The sequence below is a fragment of the Peromyscus eremicus genome, chromosome 5 (genome assembly GCF_949786415.1).
Source record: "Peromyscus eremicus chromosome 5, PerEre_H2_v1, whole genome shotgun sequence".
NCBI lineage: Eukaryota > Metazoa > Chordata > Mammalia > Rodentia > Cricetidae > Peromyscus > Peromyscus eremicus.
Genome location: NC_081420.1, coordinates 4,201,215 through 4,220,976, shown reverse-complemented (window position 1 = coordinate 4,220,976; position 19,762 = coordinate 4,201,215). Strand labels below are relative to the sequence as shown.

At 43.0% G+C, this 19,762-nt stretch overlaps 1 protein-coding gene and 1 long non-coding RNA gene across 7 annotated transcripts in view; one reads left to right on the top strand and one right to left on the bottom strand.

Annotated features, from left to right (window-relative positions):
• Positions 1–294, bottom strand: part of Agtpbp1 (ATP/GTP binding carboxypeptidase 1) — a 161,390-nt gene extending 161,096 nt beyond the window's left edge. For 2 of the 5 annotated variants that reach the window (XR_009379236.1, XM_059262787.1), the window contains exon 1: positions 154–292. The gene's annotated coding sequence lies outside the window, so the exon portion shown is untranslated. Of the gene's footprint in view, positions 1–153 lie in introns of all 5 variants that reach the window. The other 3 variants (XM_059262789.1, XM_059262783.1, XM_059262788.1) reach the window with 3 other exon arrangements.
• A 244-nt stretch (positions 295–538) lies between these two features.
• LOC131910884 (uncharacterized) lies at positions 539–16,728 on the top strand. 2 transcript variants are annotated; one of them, XR_009379234.1, is made up of 4 exons: positions 539–1,008; positions 13,270–13,396; positions 16,391–16,497; positions 16,590–16,728. It is a non-coding gene; the product is annotated as an uncharacterized LOC131910884 (long non-coding RNA). The 2 variants fall into 2 exon arrangements; XR_009379235.1 differs by lacking the exon at positions 13,270–13,396.
• Positions 16,729–19,762: the final 3,034 nt, after the last annotated feature.

The following is a 19,762-nucleotide window of genomic DNA, read 5'->3' as shown; positions in this document are numbered from 1 at the left end:
CGCCGGGAGCCGGCCGGCGGGACGCGCGGACGCGGAGACGCTCACCGGCTCGGCGTGGGCGCTGGCGGGGGCTGCGCTCGGCCTCCGCGCCCGCGGCTCCCGGGGCGCACGGCGGGTCCCTCGCCGCCCGCCGCCCGGTGTTTTCATACAAACCCCAGTGGCAGGAGAGACGGAGGTGGCGAAGACGGCTGCGGAACCTGCCCGCATCCCGGGCAACGTCAGCGCGGCGCCCCGCCCAACTCACGCCTCGGACAGCCGGCTCGTGTGCGCCCGCAAGGCGCGTGCGCGTGAGGGCGGGGCGCTCCCGGGGAGGGGCGGGACGAGTAAGGAGGACGGGTACGGGGCGCGTGCCCGCGGGTGGGGGCGGGGCGCATGAAAAGAGAGCGCTCCGGGCGCATGCCCGAGGGTGCGGGCGGGGCGCGTGGGAGGGAGGGCACAGGGCGCGTGCGCGCGGGAGGGGGCGGGGCACTCGCAGGGGCCGGCCTGTAGACGGGGAGGGGTGGGTCCGGAAACGCGGGGTGGGGCAGGGCGAGGAAGGGGTTGGGCCGCGGGCCCGGGCTTCGGGCTGTGCGCGCTCCAGCCTTTGGGTGCGTTGTGGCCCAGTGTAACTGAGCTCGCCCGCTTGCGGGTCTTCAAATAGCCTTCTTTTTTCGTTCCCAACCAGAGCCGTCGCCTTTTTTCCGGAACTGAGCCCAAGGCCCACCATTGCCAACCACCCACGCTGCCAGGAGGCTTCTTTGAGGCTCAGGGCAACGGTTGTCTTAGTTCTCCAGATCCCACCAAATCTTAAGGACACAGTGGGTAAGGCTAGCCCTTTCCTGATCCCAAGGAGACCCAGAACAGGCTGGAAAAGCAATGCCGCCTGGCTTCTGCAAACTGCACCCCTGATCAAACCCGGATAAATGAGATATTAGATGGTGCTGTGAACAAAACGCCATGCGGATTAGTTTCTAAACAGTGTTCCAATGTATAACCTCGAAAACATTGTTGCGAAGTTGCTAGCTAAAGGTAAAGACGTGTGGGAGAAATCTTGGAAACACCCTTGTGTTTTCACTGTGTTTAAATGTTCCTAGATACATTGTTAAGACATCATTTGCCTTTTTAAGGAATGTAAATCATGCTTGGTGTTTATGGTAGTTGGTAAGAGACATAAAACCACGGTAGGATAGAGGACTAAACTGAGCCCTTTCGGGGTTTTATTTTGTTCTTAATGTTTTATTTAAGCAAAATTTATCAGGTTCCTGAAGGCGATTCAAAACGTAATTCACGGTGTGAAACTATTTCATGCAGTTTGCTAGTGGCAGAGGTCTTTACTAAGAGGACGAGACTGCCATTTTATTAAATGTTATCGTTTTCCTGTGGGAGCACAAAGTGATAGAATTAAAAACATCTTTAAACCACTCCACACCTCAAACTTCCCAATCTGAAAACGTGATTATCTAAGAGTATTTTAAGATTTCAAAATTTCTAAATATTAGTATTCATATTCAAAGAACCATGTTTCTAAATAAATCAACTTGCAATATAGAAAGACATAAATGTGAATGTGTGTCTGTTAGAATTTAAATTTATCTTTAGCAAAGTACTGTTAATGGCCAGAACAAAGGCTCAGAAAATTAGTCCATACAGCTAGGTAAATAGTGTCATTTGACTTTGCAAATGATTGCAGACATGCAAATGAGTGACGTATGTTTGGCTATCATAAGAACTTGAAACACACACACACACACACACACACACACACACACCCCTAGAGAGTGATGTGAGTTCCTGGCCTCAACTACTACAGTCTTAAACACATGTAAACACAAGAGTTTAACACAAAGTTTGAGCTCTCGGGAAGTAACAGGCTTCTTCTCCAAACACCACCAGCTCCAGCTGTTTCATAACCTCCAGCTGTCTCCAAACCCTCACTAAGAGCACCATGCAGGAACAGATCATCTCCACTGTGTTAGACACCATCTCTTCCCAGAACAGCTCTTTTGAAGGCGCATCTCAGTCTTTCATTCCTTCACTTCCCTTCCCAGAGTCTGCTTTCACCCTAACTGGACAATAGCTGAATTTAAATGATTTTGAAACCTCACTCATTTTGTGGTGAATGTGCTTCATCAACTATATTATCTGTGAATTGTGTTCTGAGTCTCTCAATGAATACATAACCTAAAGTGGAGAAAATCCTCTTTGTGCGGCAGTAAACTCTAAGGTAATATATAAACTAAATATAAATAATCAGAGGGTGGGATAGCCCAGTGGTAGAGCACATGCTTTGCATGTCTAAGATTGCAAGTTCAATGCCAAGCACTACAAAAAATAAATGTTGCTGGGAGGTGGTGGCGCACGCCTTTAATCCCAGCACTCGGGAGGCAGAGCCAGGCGGATCTCTGTGAGTTCGAGGCCAGCCTGGGCTACCAAGTGAGTCCCAGGAAAGGTGCAAAGCTACACAGAGAAACCCTGTCTGGAAAAACCAAAATAAATAAATAAATAAATAAATGTTAAAAAAAAAATCAAATGTAGCTGGGCAGTGGTAAGACACACCTTTAATCCCAGCACTCGGGAGGCAGAGCCGTGGATCTCTCTGAGTTCGAGGCCAGCCTGGTCTACAGAGTGAGATCCAGGACAAGCACCAAGCACCAAAACTACAGAGAAAAACCCTGTCTTGAAAAAAAAAAAATCAAAGGTAGGTCAGTGTAAGTATATGATAATATTCACTTACCTGGAATTCCTCAATCAACCTGATACCTCATAGGTATTTCATAAAATTTTGCTTATTTCAACTTCAGTGGTGGAAAGAGAGCGAAGCTTGCTCTTGCTAATTTACCTCTAAATGTTTAATAAGTTGGCTTACAAAATGCAGCAAACTTAATTCTGGAACTGTAGCTAGAAGATTTAGAACAACCACAGGCCCCACCAAAAGTCCCCAATGTCTATGTGAAACAGAAACGTTAAGGAAGCAAGGTTGGTCCTGACAATCCTGACCCAAAAGGAAGGTCCTCTGGAGTTGCAGGATTATTGTAGTTCTTCATCATATTCAACATTAATAATTTACTGAGCACCTGTACAAGTCAGAGGCAATTATCTGGAGATCTTTGGGGAAATTAAGCAAATAATTACACTAGACAAAATATCTAACAACTGCCCTGTGTCAGTCTAAACTTTAGACTCTAAAGGGTTTACTACAAATAGGTCATGGAACAGAAATGCAAGGTGAATAACTTGAACTGAACCTAATTAAATGTGGCCAAGCTGGGAAATGGAGGAAACAACCCTTGCATGGCACATAGTGGAATGGATCTAGTTGCAAAAGCTCCTACTGTGGCAAATGATTTCCATTTGGTAGCTGCAAATGACATGGTATCTGGAGCCAGAAAACTTAGTCCATGCCTATCAACCACTATACCTTTATTCTCCTCATTTGTAGAATGGAATTTGAATGTCCCTGATATTGGTTGAAGTATTAAGGCAACTCCACATAGTTAAAAGGGAGGTTTATTTTGTGGGGTAACTTACAAGTAAAGGGATAGGTTACAGGGTCCGGGAGAGGTGAAGTGCAGTCCAGTGGTGTTCTCTGGAGAACTCTGCTTGGTCTACCTCCAGTGTCCAGGATCCAGGAACCAAGAGAGCCGGCACATCCAGATCTCAGGTCTTAAGGTCTCCTGTCTTAGCCCTGACTCGTAGTTGTGACAGTTACCAGAAGCCTCAATGAGGGTAGTACTTCCAGGTCAAAGCTGGAACAGCTACCCTCTACATCCTGACAACTAAAATCTTAAGCAGGTTATATCTGTGGTCCAAGAAAACAACTTGGAAACTAAGATCATTATAAGAATTCTTCATATATATATATATATATATATGGCCCAGATTGCTCAGTGGTAAGGGCACCTGCCACCAAGCCTGAGGATCTGAATCTAAGCCTTCGAACCCATATGATGGAAGGAGAGAACCAGCTGCAAGTTATCCTCTGACTTCCTTATGTGCCCTGTAGGAAAGGTGATGAACTGTGTGGATGCATAATTCTACATGGAGTATCAAAACAGTATTTATTAGAACAGAATTCTGTGAAGTATACTGTAAGATGAATTGCTAAATGGTCTTATTAATTTTTTTTTTTTAAAAAAACCTGGAGCCAGATATTGGGGTGAAAACCTGAGAGATCAGAGGAATAGGAAAAGCCACAGCCACAACCTCACCTCACTGACACCTCAGTCTCCAAAGAGAACTACTTCCTATATACATGCCTTTCTGTTCTGCCATCTCATTTCCTCGCTCTGCACAACAGCTGTAAGCTGCTACACTTATGGTGACTTTGTGGTATTCCTTGGCTCCCTACTGCTAGGATCCCTTTCCATGTGAGCTGCAATGCTTAGAACTGCTGTGGACAAGATGGCAGGTATGTATGAACTCAGTAATGCAGATTCACTGTTGCTAAGGCTCACTTTGGTGAACACTGCTGTTGAGATGGTAATCTGACAATAGCCAAGACCCCTAATCTATCTGCAGAGGTAGCTTCTGCAACACTTGTATAGATAATACAGTGACCCTGACTAGTACTCCTTTCAGGCAGTTTCCCAGTGAAGTACCTTCAGTGAAATGCCCTATGTCCCCACCATCAACGTCTTTTCCTAGCATCCTACCAAGTCGATTTCCAGGAAGCTCCTGAAGCATTTCTGTCAGATTTCACTGACACTACACTGTAATGAAGTATTTGCCAACCAGTTAGTTTACAGCTGTGCCCTGTCCAAGGTCTGGCTTACAGACCTGGTGACTGATACAGCTATAGAATAAAAAGTCCTCCCACTGATCTGAGTAATCCTGAAATAGCTATCCCATTATGATGAGAAAAATCAAGATATGGTCTAAATGCTGGGCAGCAGTGGTGCATGCCTTTAATCCCAGCACTGGAGAGGCAGAGCCAGGCTGATCTCTGTGAGTTCAAGGCCAGCCTGGTCTACAGCGCGAGATCCAGGACAGGCACCAAAACTACACAGAGAAACCCTATCTCAAAAAACCAACCAAACCAAACCAAACAACAACAACAACAAACCAAAAAAAAAAAAAAGATACAGTCTAATTCTGAAAGGATAGATGTGTTCCTGAAAGGAGATTTTGTCTAAATTTGTAAATGTGGTAAAGTGTTTACCTAGCATGCATGAAAACCTGGGCTTGATGACCAGCACCACATAAGCATGGCAGCCTACACCTGTAGTCCTAGCAATAAGAGGGTGAGGCAGGCAGGAGGATTGGAAATTTGTGGTCATCCCTGGCTACATAGTCTATATCCACTCTGGGCTACAGGAGACCCTGTTTAAAAAAAAATGAAAAGAAAAGAAAATCTGACAGTTTGATTCTTTAGTAAAAACCTGAAGCCAAATATGCCAACTTAGAATGCCTTTTCTTTAGAATTTGAAAAATCTAAATTTTTCTCTGGACAGGTTTCAGTATAAGATTGTGATAGAAAAGATAGCTGAATAGATGGGGTTTTCCAGAGTTTGCCTTTGGGTCAGTTTGGCCTTTTGCTACCTTGGTTCTGTTACTGCTTGAGAGATTCAAGAATTCACGTTTGGAAATGCTTCATGATTATCGTTTATTTTTACATACTTTTTAATCCACTCAGCAGCTTTCGAAGTTATTAGTGATAAACAATGAACTTTCATTTTTCTTACTTAAATACTATATGCATTTTGCAGAAAATATAACATACATTGAGGGATAAAAAATTTTAAATGACCTATAATGATATCATTAATTGATGACTATTATTAAAACTTCTAATATATATTCTTCCAAGCCTTTAACAGATAAAGACAGATTTTTATAAATATTGCATCATGATAATGTCCTCATTTACATAATGAAATATCATGAATATGTTTTTATACCACCTTGTTCTCTACAACTGAGGGATCTGTTTTTCCCCTCAGGGTCCCTTTCATAGTGGCTATCTCTCCTGCAGCAGAGCCCCTCCTATCCTGGGGCTATCTCTCTCTCCCACGGTAGAGCCCCTCCTATCCTGGGGCTATCTCTCTCTCCCACGGTAGAGCCCCTCCTATCATGGGGCTATCTCTCTCTCCCATGGTAGAGCCCCTCCTATCATGGGGCTATCTCTCCCTCCCACGGTAGAGCCTCTCCTATCATGGGGCTATCTCTCTCTCCCACGGTAGAGCCTCTCCTATCATGGGGCTATCTCTCTCTCCCACAATAGAGCCCCTCCTATCATGGGGCTATCTCTCTCTCCTGCAGCAGAGCCCCTCCTATCATGGGGCTATCTCTCTCTCCCACGGTAGAGCCTCTCCTATTATGGGGCTATCTCTCTCTCCCATGGTAGAGCCCCTCCTATCATGGGGCTATCTCTCTCTCCCATGGTAGAGCCCCTCCTATCATGGGGCTATCTCTCTCTCCCACGGTAGAGCCCCTCCTATTGTGGGACTGTCTATCTCGCCTGATGCACTAGCCTCTCCAGACCCTGTTGCCTATGAGATATTTCAGCCTCCTAATTGCTCTCTCACCTCAAGGCTGATCATGATCATGGCTGTCCATGGTTGTGAGGCCCTTTCCTCAAAAAGTTCATACTGAATGGTAATTTTGTGTCAGTTCCTTTCTATGAACCTATCTTTTCTTTTCATAACAAAACGTTATATTGTTAAGAATGGAAAGAGAGATGGGCATGGTACCACACCTGTAACCCCAGCACTCAGAATGTGGAAGGCTTATCTCTGTTAGTTCAAAGCCAGCCTGGTCTACAAAGTGAGTTCTAGGTCAGCCAGGGATACACAGTGAGACCCTGTGCAAGTACAGAGACCACACATCTCAGTGAGTATAATAAGGACAATCTAAAACTTATAGGCCTCAATGATCATATAATTTGGACAGAACCCTCTTTAGTTTTTTTTTTCAATTTCATTTATTTTTTTAGTAACTTGTATGTTAATTTTAAACACATTAAAGAAATATAAAATATAGAAGAATGATAGCACTTACCCATTCTGGCCCTAGCAAATTGTAGAAATACAATAGTATTTTTCTTAGAAAATAAAATAGTATACTGTGGTGACGTACTGTGACTCCAATATATTGTGCACCCTAATAAAGTTTATCTGAGGATCAGAGGAAAAAGCCAGCCACTATAGTAAACATAGAGGTCAGTCAATGGTAGCACATGCCTTTAATCCTATCACTCAGGAGGCAGGGATCTGTCCGGATCTCTGTGAGTTCAAGGCCACATTGGGAACAGAGCCAGGTGTTGTGGTACATACCTTTAATCCCAGCACTAATCATAAAGGTTTGGAGGTCTGTACAGACAGATAGGAAATGACAGAGCTGGGCAGGAAGAGGAAGTGATGTAGCTGGATAGAGAGAGCAAATGAGATAGCAGAACAGCAAGGCATATAGGTATAGATATACAGGAAGTAGGTCTCTTTGGAAACTGAGGATTGGTAAAGTGAGGTTGGCTTGTGGCTTGTCCTATTTCTCTGATCTCTCAGGTTTGAACCCCAGTATCTGGCTTCAGATTTTTTATTTAATAAGACCATTTAGCAATTCATCTACAACTCTGAACTTCAGATCCTAGGATTCTTGCCAGCCTACAGCAAGCTCAACTAGACTTAAATTCTGGAACACCTGTGAAATACTTGCACAACTCCCTTTTACATTGTTTGGAATTCAGAATGACTCATCTACACACAGACTCTTTACAAGAAATGCATTCAAGAACATGTGATGTCACAATAAAAAAATTTGTATATTGCTGTTCCTTTTGGTTCTTGCTAGAGAATTCCTAAAACTTTTTCAGTCTTTTAAATGCTGTCTTTTTGTATGCTAATGAGATAGTGGGTGGCTGGGGGCTCCTGGATACCCTCCAAAGGAAGCCTGGTTATTGGGGGACCAACCAGACAAAGGGTTGGAACTTTTCTGCCTTCCCACGCACAGCTTTGGAGTGAGACTGAAGGTAGAGTTGGTCATCAGTGGCCAGTGTAAGGGAAATTAAGGGCCAATGTAAGGGTACAAAAACCCAAAGGATAAGGTTCAAAAGGCTGCCTAGCTGCTGAACATGGGCAAGTGTACGATAGTATAACCATAAAAAGTAGAGGCTCCACACTTTGCCCTCACTTTGTCTCTTCCATGGGGCTATTCCTGGGTTCTCATAATAATGAGTAGTATAGTTTGGATCTGGAAGTCTTTCAGAGGCTCATAAGTTGGAGTCTTTGTCCCCCAGTTGGTGGCACTATTGGAAGATAGAGGAAACTTTGGGAGATGAAGCCACACTGGAGGAAGTAGGTTACTGGAAAAATATACTGGGACTCTATTCCTGTCTTGATAATATACCTAGATCATGTTTATAGTTTTCCTGAAACTACAATAATCATGAATCGTCACTACTTCTGGATTGGTTCTGAGAGATTAGTTAGCTGTCCCTGGCTCTGCTGAGAGCAGCCAAATCCCAGAAGTTCAGGTATTTACCAACAACAGTGACAAGTTGCAGGCATTTCTTTGAGCAGTGATGGGCTTGTTGCTTACCAGCCTTTTCCCCATGATGAGTCATCATTCTTGGAAGCAAGATGGACAGTTTTTAAATAATGCTGTACTCATGTGGCTATGGTGAAATTGGACCTGAACAGTTAGACTCAGGTGAACAGTTCTACTTCCTATGATAAAGTACCCCCCACCCGGGTTTTTTAAAAGATCATATAAGACAATTACCATCTTGTACAGAACAATATATGTCTGTGTTTCCTAGGCAACATCAGCTATTGGATTAAAACGGAAGGCAATGGGTCACCTTCTAAAGAGTGCAAAGCCAATAAGCACAGTTAGGAGATAAGAAAAGTGAAGAGAGCATCAATACTCAAAGTAAGAAGAGCAGTAGGGGTCATTTTCAAAGCAGTGTCTCTCCTCAAACAAAGAAAGTGACTGGATTGTACTGGAGAAATTATGTGCATAACACAAATATTTATGAAGACTTGTCAGTCAGTGTAGAGACAGCATATTCTTGGAGATATGAGGTTCTTTCTTACTTTCTATGTGCAAAAACAGTGAATGGTGTCCAAACACACCACACACACACACACACACACACACACACACACACACACACACACACCCTGTACCTTTTACCTCCCAGGAATACACTCTTGTTACCCCACATACCATGCTGGGTTTTTATTGTTGCTGTTTTGGTTTTTTGAGACAGGGTTTCTTTGTGTAGCCCTGGCTGTTTTGGAAATTGCTCCATAGACCAGATTGGTCTTAACTTCAGAAATTTACCTTCCTCTGCCTCCTGAGTGCTGAGACTAAAGGTGTGCATCACCACCACCTGGCTCTTCATGTTTTTATGGTAACAGAACAAAAGAATCATAAATTGAAGGACTGTTTAAAAAATCCATTGGCTGGGGTCTAGAGAGATGACTCAGTGGTTAAGAGCACTGGCTGCTCATAGAGAGAGGACCTGGGTCCTGTTCCCAGCATCTACAAGCCAGCTCACAACCATCTGTTACTCCTCTTCTGGCCCTCACAGGCACTGTACACATGTGATGCACTTACATAAACATAGACAGAACACTAGTATACTTAAAATAAAAACAAATAATTTTTTAAATATATATTTAAAAAAGCAACTGGGTATCTCTGACTAGTTCAAATCAGTTTTAACTGGAATTAAGAACAACTTGAAAAAAGGTTAAAGTTCTGAAGGAGCAAGGGCACAGGCACTTTCCCTTAAATGCCTAATGGCCACTGATAGAAGATAAAGAAATCTTACTTAACTGCCTACCCCACACCATCTGCACTGCAGCAGATACAACCAGACACCTAAAATTCTCAGCCTAGAAGCCTTTCGTTGAAGCTAAATCACAACTGGCCAAATGAATACATAGGTATTGGATCTTTAACCAGTAGGAGATCTGCCTCGGCTAGGAGCACAATTTTGAGATACCGTTAATGCAAAGGAACTAGCTCACAAAAGAGGTGACTCTGGCGGAACAGCTCAGAGCTTGGATAAGTGCCACATGCACACTCTGGGTTTGAAGTCAATAAAAGGCCACAAGGACAGAGGTGAGACAGCAGAAAACAGACTTTATTTTGTGACTTTTCTTTTATGCCTTGTATCTGAGTCTTTCAAGAGCAGGGTTTGGAGGACGCCTCTGAAAGAAGCAATGGAACACAGACACATAGTTTCAGTAGAAGCAGTAAGCAGGTCCACTTTCAAGACAGAAGAAGCAGACCCAAACCAATAGAGTTCTATAATTCATTCAGTACTGTTGTACAGAGAAGAGGGTCTTTTATGTCACAGGCAGGGGGTTTTGGGGCTCATTTTCTTAGCACAAGATTTTCCATAAATGCTCTCACCTGTCATATGTAGTTCTAGATGCAATGTTTATGTGTGTTATGTCTCATTAGCACTGTGCATCTTCACCCAGAGTTGTGTGCTTTAGTAATATAACAAGCCAGAGGTCAACTTCAGATACTCTGGAGTGACTCTGTACCTGCACCAGAGACTGGCTGTAGTTGGCCATGGCAGGGGGTTTTTAGCCTTTCTTGTTACCAACTTTGTTTTTTCCTATTCTGATTTTATAAGGCTTTCTTAACAGTCTTTCAGACTTGATTCTCCTGCCCTATTCTCCCTCCTATCCTCTAGCACATACATGAAAGTATTCTCTTTTCTAATGAATGTGCCTTAGATTCTGTGGGGTTTGAAACATGAACAGTAGTTTCTGAGAACAGGATGAAGATGATGTAGCCCAGTCCTGAGGACTTTTCCCTGTGAATTGGCAGCGTCTTGAGTATTAGCCAATGGAGTAGTTCTGAAAGGTCACCAGCCTGCGCTAGGATAAGCTGTCACTGTCAATGCAAAAAACAAATAAAATAAAAACCCAAAGCCAGCTTTTACCTCAAAAGGGATGAGAGTTTCTTATAGAACCAAATACGAGTGACTATGGCTTGGGAATACATTTAGAGTACCCCAAGTTCCATGTTCCAATGAGGTAGCAATTCCATGAAGTTCTTACAGAAGCAGAACCAAGAGCACAAATGAAGACACTTTGAAAAGCACTGATGGAAACATTAGGCAGATGGATAGAGAAAAGTGGGGGGAGCTCTGATGTACACCTCACATGCTGTCTCCTGACACTCTTAACTTTGGAGCTGGTGGAAGCTAGGGGTCTACTAAGGTAATACATTTCAAAAAGCTTCACTAAGCTATGCATAAAGGTGCATGACTTTAATCCCAGCACTTAGGGTGTGGAGGCAAGTGAATCTCTGTGAATTCCAGGCCAGCTTGGTCCACAGAGTAAGTTCCAAGGCAGCTAGAAGTGAGAATCCCATCTCAAAAAAAAAAAAAAAAAAAAAAAAAAAAAAAAAAAACAGAAGAAGAAGAAAAGAAGGAGGAGGAGGTGGAGGAGGAGGAAGAGGAGGAGGAGGAGGAAGAGGAGGAGGAGGAGGAGGAGGAGGAGGAAGAGGAGAAGGAGGAGAAGGAGAAGAAGAAGAAGAAGAAGAAGAAGAAGGAGGAGGAGGAGGAGGAGGAGGAGGAGGAAGGGAAGAAGGAGAAAGGTAGAGTGAGAGGAAGAGAGAGAGAGAGAGAGAGAGAGAGAGAGAGAGAGAGAGAGAGAGAGAGAGAGAGAGAGAGAGAGAGGGAGAGAGAGAGAGAAAGAGAGAGAGAGAGGAATTTACCTGGTAGCCACAGGGATGTTAGATCAGACAGAGAGGGATGTTAGATGAGACACTGAGAGGGAAAGGAATGGTAATATGGAGGCTAAAGACAAACCCCAAAAAGTGTAATTTGGCTTTGAACCTGCAACATTTCAACTTCTCCATAATCATTGAAATTCTAATCAGTTAACCAGCCTTGCAGAAGGTTTGGCAGCAAGCATGGCTTCTCTCCAGGAACTTTCATTCACATCACTTAACTGTAAAGAAAGATGAAAGGCCCACAGCTAATGGGAACAGTAATCTGAGCTCAGGCAAGCATCCCAAAACAGCTGAAGAGCCAAATCACAGCATGTGCAAAACTATCCTTCCAGTCAGCCCGTCCTAGGCTCCTTTCTTGCCAGGAAGAGTCTAATTCAATTAGGGAAGGCTTGAAGGAAAAAGGCTTTCACAATCTTGAGCCTGATTAAGTGTCCTAGTGTCAACCCAGTTATTCTGAGAGATTCATCACTCACTTGTGTCAGTACATAAGTCCATCCTGGGTGTGCTCAGTAATGCTAAATGGAACATTCTGCCCTACATCATGTGTTTCAGTGTGAAACTTACCACTAACCAAACTTATTGCTTCCCCTGTACCCACCCTTCCACAGTTTCTGCAGTGTCTCTACTGTTTATCATTTGAAAAAAAAAAGTGATTTTGTATGTGTATGATGTATATAAATGTTTTGTATACATTGATGTATGTGTATCATGTGAGTGGTTGGTCCCTACAGAAGAAGGCATCAGATCTTCTAGAATGGAATTACAGATGTTTTTAGCCACCATGTAGGTGTTGAGAACTGAACCCAGTTCTTCTGCAAGAGTAGAAAATGCTCTAAACTTCTGAACCATCTCTTTAGCACCTACTGGACTTTTTTCCCCCCAAGCTAAAGTTCCAGGGAAAAACTCACATCTGTGTTAAATAGGATTTCACAAGACCAAATGACTGGTTAGAATTACATGGTTGTATTTCATCATAGCAACAACAACAAAAGCAAGTAAGATGTCCATGTACCTTGTTTCTTTAGTGTCAGAATAGACGAAAACATAGTGTCAGCCTGTGTGAATGCAGGCTGCTGGGGGAGAACTGTCATCAACAATGTCACTCAGCTGTGATCCCAGCATACTTCACTACTGACTAAATAGGAATGATATGCTGCTGGTGCGATACTGTCCCATCTGTTATGGGAATAACCAATGCCTTCTGATTGGATTTGAGGCTCAGTCTTCACTAGATAATTCCCATCTGGTACTGTAAATCTGATCAAGAACCTGTGACTGGGATGTCATGGGCCCTAGTAAAGAAGCTATCATTGGGATTATGCTAAATGGATATAATGTGTTTCTCACACTGACTTCTAAATAATTATGTTTATGTCTGTACTGTCATCAGCTTTCCTCAGAGAAGCTTCTGGGTAACAATAACTACAGAGTCTCATTACTTGTCAACATGATGAGAATAACTGACTCCTAAGTGCTCATCCATAAATGGGCATCTATATCACCCCTCCAAGGGTCAGGGAACATCATAAAAGAGGGAAGAAAAGAATATGAGCTGTAGGATGTGGTGTAATGTTGTGGAATGCTGTCTTCCAGACATAACATGGCCATTGCACCCTTGAATTAATAGCACCTGTGACTGCCTGCACACAACCTACACAAGATTGGACCTGCCAGCATCCTGTCATGAAGAGGGGAAGACCTATGGCTAGGCAAGGCACAGGTATTTTCTTTAGTCGTGTAGCTAGTGGTAAGGTGCCCATGCTTCTGTAAACGATGCCTTACTCATGTTCCTATGGGCAACCTTAATGAAATTAATTGGTACACACACAAGCGCTCACAAGCGCATGCACACACACACACACACACACAGAAGTAGAAAGGGGACAGGTTAGAAGAGAAGGGATCAGCTGGAGTTGGAGGAAGACAAAAGAGGGGTGCATATGATCAAATTAATATGTTAATATAATCACCATATAAAAAGAATATAAGCAAGCAGAAAGGTAGGGTCCTATGCTGTATCTCACAACAGATGAATGGGTGCTCTTTTCTTCCTATCTTCTTTTTCCTCCCTTTGGTTTTTCCAGACAGGGTTTCTGTGTAGCTCTGGCCATCCTGGAACTTACCCTGTAGAGCAGACGGGCCTTGAACTCAGATCCATCTGCCTCTGCCTCCTGAGTGCTGGAATTGAAGACATGCACCACCATTCCTGGCTAGCTTTCTTCTTTCTTATAAAAATCATTCTTCATTAGGCTGGGAAGAAGAGCTCACTGGAAGAAAGTGGTGTGTGGTGATATTTTATTTGTGCTGAAATGTGGTGATATTTTATTTTTATGTTAATAAATAAAGCATGCCTGGAGATCAAGGGGGGAAAAGCCAGACATTTTTAAGTAAACATAGAAATCAGGCAGTGGTAGCACACGCCCTTAATCCAATCACATGGCAGGCAGGGTCTCTGTGTGTTCAAGGACACACTAGGGAACAGCCAAGCATGGTAACACACACCTTTAATCCCAGTACCAACCTTAGAGACCTGGAGGTCTGTACAGACAGGCAGTGACAAGGAAGTGAGGTAGTTGGGCTAAGAGCCAATGAGAGGGCAGAACAGCAAGGCAATAAAGGTGAGGGTAGACAGGAAGTAAGTCCCCTTTTGGTAGCTGCAGGGCTGGAAAGGTAAGGTTGGTGGCTGTCGCTAATTCCCTGATCCCTAAGATTTTCACCCCTATATTTGGCTCTATGTTTCTTATTTAATAAGACAGCTGAGAAATTTGTCTACAGTCAGTTGTGTGATTAGCATAGATGCTGCCTGGCATCAAAATACCCAGCACTAAGATAACAACAATAACCCAAACCACACAAACCTAGACTGTTCTTTGTCAGTATCTGGAAACCATCTTCATACAATAAAAACTGAGAGCATAAGAAATATTAAAAGATAAGGTTTCCAATTTCTTAAAAACAAATATTTTAACTAGACATAGTGGCATTCACCTATAGCCTAATTACTTGGGGAGCTGAGGCAGAAGGATCACTTGAACCTGGTTCTGTGCCAGCTGGGGCAGCACAGTTCGACTGCCTCAGAACAAAACACCAGTTAGAAATTTAGAGGATGTCTTCATTTATTCTCTGATTGTATATCCAATGAATGACTGTATTTACTGCCATTGTCTGTGAAAGTGAACATTCAGAGACATTTATTTTATCACTATCTCCAGAATAATAGTTTACCAGATGTCATTTTAGAGTAGGCTGCAGTTGCTGAGACAAGGACACCTGAGATGTGCAGTGGTGCTGACAGCAGAAGGAGACATCACACTCCGCGGCTGTCCAGATAATGGGGTGCAGGTATTGTCCACCAGGTAACTCTGGAACCCAGGCTCTTCCTCTAGTTTAAAGTCTCACAGTAGCAACCAGTTGGCAGAAGTGGAAAGGGGCCACATGGTACACACTTTTGTCTTAGTTACTGCTCTGTTGATATGACAAAGGCAATTTATAAAAGAAAGCGTTTAATCAGGAACTTGCTTACAGTTTTAGAGGGTGACTCCATGACTGTGGTGGTTTGAATGAAAATGGCCCCCACGGACTCTTAGGGAGTGGCACTATTAGGAGGTGTGATCTTGTTGGAGGAAGTGCATCACTAGGGGTGGGCTTTGAGGTCTCAGATGCTCAAGGCAGGCCCAGTGTGGCAGTCTCTTCCTGCTGTCTGTTGATCTGAATGTAGAACTCTCAGCTACCTCTCAGGCACCATGTCTGCCTCTGTGCCACCATGCTCCTTGCCATCATGGCAATGGACTCAACCTCTGAACTGTAAGCCAGCCCCTGTAGCACGAATTGCTAAATGGTCTTATTAATAAAAAAAAAAAAAACTCGGAAGCCAGATATTGGGGTGAACACTGAAAGATCAGAAAAACAGAGCAAGCCATATCCAACCTCACCTCACCAATTCCTCAGCTTGTTTCCTCAAATTGGAAGTCTCTGAGTCCTCATCTGAATGGATCTCAGCTGAACTGCTGCTAAAAGCTAAAAGCTAAACAAGGCTCTAGTTTCTGGACCTCATGCCTTATATACCTTTCTGCTTCCTGCCATCACTTCTTGGGATTAAAGGCGTGTGTCACCATGCCTGGCTATTTCCAGTGTGGCTTTGAACTCACAGAGATCCAGACAGATCTCTGCCTCCTGAATGCTAGGATTAAAGGTGTGTGCTACCACTACCTAAACCTATGTTTAATATAGTGCTGTTCTGTTCTCTGACCCCCAGATAAGTTTATTGGGGTGCACAATATATCAACCACAAGCCCCAATTAAATGTTTTCCTTTATAAGAGTTGTCATGGCCATAGTGTCTCTTCACAGCAATATAATAGTGACTAAGACACACCACAGCTACCATTACCACATCATCAGCTAAAATCAGTCACATTGTCACACCTAACCTTGAGAAAGATTAGGAAATGTCTCACTGTGCTGCTGAGGGAGGTGGCATACACTGTCTGAGAGGAGCTAGCAGTTTCTGCCATGTCTGGGAAGATAACTGCTCATAATTACAGTTATTTAGGAGATCATTTTCTAGGTTTGAGAATTGTTCTGGGTGGAATTTAGGTGAGACTTTTTCTTTATAAGGTCTCAGTCTGAAAGAATGAGCATGCTTGCACTGTGGACAAAATGAGATTTGTTTTTATGAGACATCCGGACAACTGACCAAGCTTGCCTTTTTCCAGTAACAGGGAATGCTGCCACCTGGAGGGCAAGTGCCACAGTGAAAGGTCTGTTCTCAGGCTCAGAGCTTTTGTGTGACTGCACCTTTGTCTTCAAGTCTGTGGCACAGGTAAGGTGACACATAGACAGAAGGCCTTTTCTGTCCCAAAATGTGACCAAGCAACCTAAAGCCTGTTCATAATTCATGTGTTCTTCCCTCAGAACACATACGCGTGATCCGAGTCAAACTGAGGCAGCACTGGCAGGGAAAGCCATATCATAGACTGGAGAGCTTCAGTCCCAGAACCCAAAGGATCAAATTCATCATATTTTAAGTGATTAGTAAAATAGAGAGAAATGACTTCTAGTATTAAAACTGCTTATTATTGACGTTTCCAAGTCTAAAACAAGTCAGGTTCCAATCTGATGCAACTGGCATGAGCTGGTTTAACTTCTCTCTGGTCGTTCAACATTCTGCTCTAGCCACAGTGAACCATCTCTGAGGTCACCTGGCTGACTTCTGCTCCAGCCAGTTAAACATCGGTAAGGTTACTTGTGCTGGCTTTTGCTCTAGCCACAGTGAAACGTCCATGAGGTCACTTGTGCTGGCTAGTTTATGTCAACTTGACACAAGCTAGAGTCATCTGAGTGGAAGGAGCCTCAACTGAGAAAATGCCTCCATAAGATCAGACTGTGGTAAGGCTGTAGGGCATTTTCTTCATTAGTGATTCATGTGGGAAAGCCCAGCCCACTGTGGGTGGGGCCATCCCTGGGCTGGTGATCCTGGGTGCAACAAGGGAGCAGGTTGAGCAAGGCAGTAAACAGCACTGCTCCACAGTCTCTGCATCAACCCCTGCCTCCAGGCTCCTGCCCTGCTTGTTCTATTCTGACTTCCTTCCATGATAAATTGTGCTATGAAAGAATAAGCCAAACAAACCTGTTCCTCCCCAAGTTGCTTCTAGTCATGGTGCTTCATCACAGGAGTAGAAGGCCTAAGACATCACCCCTGGGAGATTCTGACTGAGTATATTTAGACTTATGAATCCCTGACCACAGGGATAATCTCTTTGAAGGCAGATTCTGATGGGCTACTTCTGTTCTGTGAATAAATGCATTTCCCTCCTTGAGTGGGGTCTCTTCCTCCAGGATTGCCACCATGGTATAGGAATATGAGCAAGGCAGGATGGTCCATATCCCTGATAAGTTAGTGAATGAAGCTGCAGTCTCAAATTTAACGGCTCTTTTATTTTGGCATCTAGATACTAACAAGGATTATTGAGTCTAAAATAAGAAGTCTAAAAAGTTTTTAGAAAAAAAGAAATGGAGCTATCACTTCTCATTCTTTATATCAGCAACGCTGTTGTAGAAAAGCTCTTCAACATGATAAAAGTCAAACAGTGTGTTCCGTTGAAGTGCTAACGTATGTGGATACTTTCAAACACATTAAGGAGACTCTGGAGAACTCAAGTTTAGAGTGATTTCCTACTTAGAAAAGATCATTTTGTATTACAAGTAAGAATCAATTTACCTGCTTATGTTATGAGACCTTTGCTTAAAGACAAAGATGATTTTTCCCAAATAAAACTGTTACTTTGGCTTATCAGAGTATTTGGTAGTCTCCCTACAAAATTATTCCTTGGTCCTCGAAGAAATGCAAATGAGCATACGTGCTGAGGAGCCAACAGTAGGTAACTGTTAAAAGGGTTATGGATGTTTTTGTACTCTGACCATTTACTAAGATTTAGAACATAAAATAACTTTGAAGAATTTTATGCTAAGAACAAGATTTACTTACTCCTTCTAATACCAACAAAACTTTGAAAAAATTAAGCTTATGAATTGGGATTTAAAGATGGCTAAATGATTTTCACTGTAATAGTAAAATTAAGTATAAATTTGATATTGTAGTTCAAAGAAAATCCAAATTAGTTTTTGGAAAAAGGCCAATAACTGTAGTTTCCTAAATACACCTTACACCCTTATTTAAAATTTTACAAACAGATGCTGATTCACTTAAAACTACTATTGTTATAAAAATGGCTTTTGTAGAATTTTTACTTTTACAGAATGTTTATTCTATTAGTAGTTTCATTTATTTCTCTTTTTGAGACAGAGTCTCACGTAGCCCAGGATGGCCTTGAACACACTAGGTATCCAGGATGACCCTGCACTGTAGCCGAATTTCTAAAGTCTTATTAAATAAGAAACACAGAGCCAAATACAGAGGTAATAGCTGAAGAGATCAGAGCACTAGCCACGACTAGCCTTGTCTTACCACCAGCAGTAGCTTCCCCAGAGAGAGCTTCTTCCCCTCTAACCTGTGTTTGTATTGCCTTCCTGTTCTGCCTTCTCATTGGCTCTAAGCCCAGCCACATCATTTCGTCACTGCCTGTCTATACAGACCTCCATGTCTCTATGGTTGGTACTGGGGGTTAAAGGCTCATGTCACCACACTTGGCTGTGTCCTTGACCACACAGAGACTCTGCCTGCCATGTGATCGGATTAAGGGCATGTGCCACCACCACCTGACTTCTGTTCCTGGCTCGCTAACCTCTGCTCTCCAGGCAAACTTTATTTATTAACATACAAATAAAATCACATTTCAGTTCAAATAAAATATCACCACACTGCACTCCTGCTTTCACCTGCCAAGCCCTGCAATTACATATGTGCCACCACACTTGGCTTCTTAACAGTTCTCTACTAGTGCATACATCCAGAGAAAACTCGAAGTTGGAAGAGACATGTTATAATAATGGAATTTTGACCTCTATTGACATTCATTTTTAATATTGCTGTCTTAGGGTTTGTATTGCTGTGAAGAGACATCATGACCACTGCAATTCTTATAAGGAAAACATTTAATTGGGGTAGCTCACTTATAGTTCGGAGGTTTAGTCCATTGTCATGGTAGGAAGCAAGGCAGCATGCAGGCAGACATGTTGCTGGAGAAAGAGCTGAGAGTTCTTACATCTTGATCCAAAGGCAAGAAGAAGTTAACTGAGATGCTGGGCATGGCTGGAGCATATATGAGATCTCAAAGCCTGCCTCCACAGTGACAAACTTCCTCCAACAAGGCCACACTTACACCAATAAAGCAACACCTCCTAATAGTGCCACTCCCTATGAGCTTATGGGGGCCAATCACATTCAAACTACCACATTCTACTCCCTGTTCCCCATAAGCTTGTAACAATACCATAATGCAAAATGCATTTAGTCCAACATCAAAAGTCCCCATAGTCTATCACAGTATCAACAATATTTTAAAGTCCAAAGTTCAAAGTCTTCTGAGATTCATTCAGTTTCTTAATTGTAATCACCTGTAAAATCAAAATCCAAAAGCAGATCACATACTTCCAACATATAATGGCACAGGATATACATTACCATT